This window comes from Echinops telfairi, unplaced genomic scaffold (genome assembly GCF_000313985.2).
Source record: "Echinops telfairi isolate 266 unplaced genomic scaffold, ASM31398v2 ScPeMD7_7469;HRSCAF=8507_1, whole genome shotgun sequence".
NCBI lineage: Eukaryota > Metazoa > Chordata > Mammalia > Afrosoricida > Tenrecidae > Echinops > Echinops telfairi.
In genome coordinates, this window is record NW_022111373.1 from 148,740,506 (window position 1) to 148,746,053 (window position 5,548).

General features: G+C 53.9%; 1 protein-coding gene and 1 non-coding gene across 2 annotated transcripts in view; one reads left to right on the forward strand and one right to left on the reverse strand.

Annotated features, from left to right (window-relative positions):
* PLEKHG4B (pleckstrin homology and RhoGEF domain containing G4B) overlaps positions 1–5,548 on the forward strand; it is a 58,173-nt gene that overhangs the window by 4,680 nt on the left and 47,945 nt on the right. The window lies entirely within an intron of this gene.
* On the reverse strand, positions 653–714 carry LOC115873852. The gene has a single exon (XR_004048632.1). It is a non-coding gene; the product is annotated as a U7 small nuclear RNA (small nuclear RNA).

Sequence of the window (5,548 nt, forward strand, 5' to 3'; positions counted from 1 at the left end):
AATTCTACCTTACCAATCTGGCTAGACCAGAGGATATACATTGGTACAGATAGCAACTGGAAACAAGGAATCCAGGGCGGATGACTCCTTCAGGACCAGTGGTGAGAGGGGCGATGCCTGGAGGGTGGGGGGAATGTGGGGTAGAAGGGGGTAACCAATTACAAGAATCTAGGTATGGCCTCCTCCCTAGAGGATGGACAGCAGAGAAGAGGGCGGAGGGAGACGTCAGACAGTGTAACTTATGACAAAACTATAATAATTTATGAATTATGAAGGTTTCATGGGGGATGGGGTGTGGGGAGGCAGGGGGAAAATGAGCAAATGATATTAAGGGCGAAAGTGGAAGGCAGGTGTTTTGAGATTGATGAAGGCAACAAATGTACACATGTGCTTGACACAATGGATGGATGGATGGACTGTGATGGGAATTGTACGAGCCCCCAATAAAATAATTGTAAACAAGAAAAAGAGTCACAGCTTCGAAAACCCACGGGTGGTTCTGCCTGGCCTTCGGGGTTGCCTGAGTCCGCTTCGACCCCACAGCAGTGGTTTTTTGTGACAAATGCTTTTCAGGGAAGTGATTTACAAGTATGTGATTGTCAAGAGGGATGATTTCCCCCTACTCTTTTTTTTTTCTTTTCTAGTGTGTGTGTGGGGTTTTCCAGTAAAAGCCAGAAAACCTGCTAGACAAATTCTAAAAGAGCTGTAACACTGATTTCCCCCTATTCTGTGGGCTGCCTTTCCCCCCTGTGGACGGTGTCCTTTGTGCACAAGGCTTTACTATTTTGTTCATTTATTTGGCTTTTGCTGTTGACCCTGCTTGTGTTGTGACATTGAAGAAGCCCCTTGCCAAACCTGACATTGTGGGGTTGTCCGCCTCTTTTCCTTCTGAGAGTGTAGTTTCAGCCCTTTCCTTCCAGGGCTTGAGTGTGTTTTCAGTTGATTTTTGCACATGGCGTTAGGTAAGGGTCCGGCTTTATTCTTCGCCACGTCTGGTAGTTCCAGCACCATTTGTTGAAGATACTGCTCTGTCCCCACAGACTGGACTTGGGACCCTTGTCAAAGCCAACTGACCACAGATGTTTAGACCGATTTCTGGGCTCTTTCCCAGAAATGTTTTTAAACTATTAGTTGAGATTTAACTCAACCAATTTCTCTCCCATTGACAGGTAGGTCATGCCCATACCCCCTGTTGGATTTCTGAAGCTTTGCATCCATAAACATTTGTGAAAGAAAAGTCTATGCATATGCCTACCCCACCCCCAGAGGCCATGAAGTCCAGGGAGCTCAGATACCCCAGCGATGCCCCGGTGAGTGCTTCAGAGAGATGGGAGGAGGCTTAACTGGGGCAAACCTTCAGTCAGCCTAGAGCGCCAAGCATTGAGATCTGAGCGGCACCTGTGTGTCCGGAGCGGCCCCGCCACAAAGACAAACGTTTGAAAGGAAGGGCACTCGGGAGGGTTGATGGAGGATGGATTACGCCCGGGGAAGGAGGTCAGGCCTCAGGCAGGACCAGCGCTACCAGCAGGAGGGGAAGTGTCGGCCGTTTCTAGAAGGATCTGGGACTAATTTTATTCCTCTCCCTTTTCGTTTCGCTGCCTTTCATAAGACGACATCGTAAGAAAGCACGTTTGAGGTCAGGAAAGACTTTGGCAGCCAAGTTTGTGTCAGAGGCCCAAGTCCCACCTGACTGGGCATCTGCAGACGTTAGTAAGATTCGAATCCCCAGGGCTTCTGATCCAGGCTGATGGGATACTCATCACTGGGACTGATTTGGGGAGGTGGGGGGAGAGCATCTCACCAGGCCCCTCCCCACCCTGGGCCCAGCACCCAGCTTTCTGGCTTCTCCTGGCCTTTCCTGATCCGCTTCCATCTTTGTCCTGGGTTGACGCACTGCATGACGCTTCTGCTGACCTCTTGAACTCAGACTGCGGACTTCATGAACTCCCACTCTGTCCTCAAGACACAGCGGGCGAGGAGGGGTGACGACAGTCCCAGCCGTCCCTGGGGGCGGCGGCAGCAGCCGAGCCAGTCCTACCAGCCATGTCTGGGAGAACCACAAAGTCCCAGAGAGACAGGGTCCTTCCAGTGAACCCCCAGCCAAGCGCCTGAGCTTTCTTGCCTCCCTCCCCTGTCATCGACTGAAGCCAGGCTTCTTCGAGAGGAAGACCGGGCAGGGTCCCCTCCAGCCTTCCATCGTTGCTCATTCCAAAGACAAGCCCCACGAGTCTCAGAATGGCCCCTGTGCCTGTGAGCTGGGTGAGGTCACACAGGGCAAGGGGGCTTTGCTGACCACCCGGGATCCTGGGTGCCAGGAAGACCCTGCCCTAAGAGGGGCCAACTAAGCCCTGACAGCTCAGAGTAAGGCCTCAAAAAAGACATTCGCAGGACCCAGACTCTCAGCTGGGCCACTGTCACTACCAGCTGTACATTCAACTGGACACGGTTGAAATCTGGAACGATGTATGTATTAAATCTCAACTAATAGTTTAAAAACATGTTTTTAAAGAAGAAATTCACTATCAGAAGGCAAAAAAACCCAAAAAAACCCAAACAAGCTCACTGCCACCCAGTCAATTCTGACACATAGCCACCCTGTAGGACAGGGTAGAACCGCCCCTGTGGGTTTCCGAAACTAAGTCTTTACGGGGATAGAAAGCCTCATCTTTCTCCTGAGACGCCGCTGGGGGTTTGGAACGGCTGACCTTGTGGTTAGCAACCCAACCCATAACCACTAGGCCATCAGTGTCCAGCCAGGCCTGTCTAAATCGGGGTCCGGCGAGGAAAAGCTGTGATCGAGGATGGAAGCTGGTAACCAAGGGCCTGTTGCAGGTGAAGTCGCTTTATCCATCCTCCACCAAATTTGGACCGTGAGACACGAGAGTCCTCCCCCAGTCCCGACCACACTGTAGAAGGATGTGGGAGGTGGTGGCCACTCATCCCAGCAAAATGGCACCATGGGCACCGGCCGCACCTCGGATTCACGGGGCTCCCCCTGCTCCCGACCTTGGCAGCCACCATCCCGTGTCTGACAGTTGGGTCTGGCCACGTGGCTCTCTCAGAAAAGCAGAAGGCATCGTCACTGGACACCTGCCGCTGTCGTTAGAGGCAGTCCGGTTGGTGCTGACTCATCACGGCTGAGCACGGCAGAACGACACCCCACCCACTGGGCCCTGCGCCGCCGTCTTCACAATTGCTCTTATGTCTGAGCCCAGTGTTGCAGCCACTGTGTCCGTCCGTCTCGCCCAGGGGCATGATGTCCCTCCTTTACCAGGCATGGCGTCCTTCTCCAGGGCGGCCCGTCCTGACAACACGGCCACAGTTCGTAAGGAGCGCTCTGGCCCTAATCCTGAGACAGATGATTTTCTGTGGGAGGTGTTGACGACAAGGTCAGGGTAGAGGTACCCATTGTTGCCGGGCGTCGTGCAGGGGCAGACACTGGCCAGAGGTCAGTGGGGGCTCTCGCTGGATTTCTGGGAGCCGTTTGAAGAGCACAGACCCGACCCCACTGTCTTGTCAGCTCCTGGCCTCACAGCTGGGGGCCGGAGGCTCTGCTCACAAACAGGTGGGGTGCACACAGCCCCTTCCCCACATGCCTTTCTGTCCTCCATGAGCAGCAAAGGGGACAGTCATGCTGGGTGCCCCCAGTGGATCCCGCTCCAAGGGTCTTCATGGCTGGGCTCTCTCAGAGCAGACCACCTGGCTATCCTCCGGGCTGTGCAAGGGGGCTTTGAACCGCCAGCCTTAGGTTAGTTGTTGAGGCTACTGTTGCTCGGTGCCACGGAGCTGTCCTGCCTCATCAGACTCCACGCACCACAGAACGTCCGTCACACCTCCTGGTCGGGTGCCGGCCTCACGTTTGCCCTGAGGTCTGAGCCCGTTGCTGCAGCCACTGTGTCCGTCCATCTTGTCCGGGGCCTTCCTCAACTTCGCTGACCCTCCAATTTATAAAGCATGAAGTGCCTTCTCCAGGGACCAGTCTCTCCTGAAAACCCGTCCAAAGTACGTGAGAGGACGCCTCGCCATCCTTGCCTCTAAGGAGCGCTCCGGCCGTCCTTCTTCCCAGAAAGATCTGTGGGTTCTCTGGGTGGTCCAGGATGCTTTCAGCCTGCTGCTTCTCTGGCACCATGGTTCAAGTGCACCGATCTTTCTTAGGTCTTCCGTATTCAGCGTCCGGCAGTTGAACATACCATGGCTTGGGTCAGGTGCATCTCAGTCCTCAAAGTCACCTCCTTGCTTTGCAACATTCTGCAGAGATCTGTGCAGCCACAGATTTACCATCATTGGATCTCTTGAGCACTGCTTCCATGAGTGCTGATTGTAGATCCAAGCAAGTTGAGATCCTTGACACCTTCCACTCCTCTCCCGTTATCACGATGTTACCACTGGTCCAGTTGTGAGGAGTTTTATTTTCTATTGGTTAGTGGTCTAGGTAGTGCTTCACTGTTTGTGCCAGCAAACAAGTCATCGAGTATCTTAGGACACATGTTGTGAGATGGGATTCAAGCAGTCCAAACAAAGCAGAACCATGCAGCAGGGCGCTTCCAGTGGAATCAGCTGTCGAGTATGCAGTGTAGAAAACTTCCTTCCAGCCCCGCCTCCAGGGGTTCAGGCGGGTGGTTTTCCGCTGGAAAGCGCCCGTGGGAAAGGTTGAGGGTGGCCAGGTGTGTTGTCTGAAGGCAGGATCGCAGGACGACGTTGGCAGAGCAGATCGGCTCAGACAAAGGGGCATGCACTGTGCTCCGAAGGTGGTTTGTCTTGGCTGCGTGCGACGGGTGTCGGCACAAAGGACAGGAGGAGGAGAAGCCCTGCATCTGCGCTGACGCGTCCTGCCAAAGAGCCTCCCAGACAAAGGGTGTGAAGAAGAAAGGCCTTTCTCACCGAGCTCCCAATGCACCTGGGGTGCAGGTGCAGAGGCAGGTGGGGTCTGGCCCAGTGAGCGTGGGTGGATGTCCTCACCGGACCCAGGAGGAGGGAAGTTAGGTATGCTGTGACCCGGGCGGTAGGACAGGCCCCTCCCAGGTTTCCAGCCGAGAGAAATAAGAGTGAGTGTGCATGCACACAAACACATACACGCATGCCCAGCTGAGGTGGGACACGCCCCAGTGGGCTGTTCCACACCGTGTTGAGGAAGGACGGGTCCCGGAGCATCTCGCGGCAGTCAGGACTCTGGGGGACGTGAAATAAGCCCAAGGGCAAATGTTCTGTGAGACCACCGAAGTCGGCAATCCACCTCCACCCTGAACCTTCTTGGATGGTTCCCAGGGGAGGGGGTCACCAACAAGGTCATGAGCTCACAGCCCGAGAGGGTTCTGACTGGCCAAGACCCTGCAGGACAAGGGAGAATGCCCATGTGGTTTAAAGAGACTGTAACCCTTCCCCCTCCCTTGTTTTTTTCTCTTTTTAATCATTTTATTGGGGACCCAATACAACTCTTATCACAATCCATCCATCCATTGTGTCAAGGACATTTATTTGTACATTTGTCGCCATCATCATTCTCAAAACATTTTCTTTCTACTTGAGCCCTTAGTATCAACTTATTTTT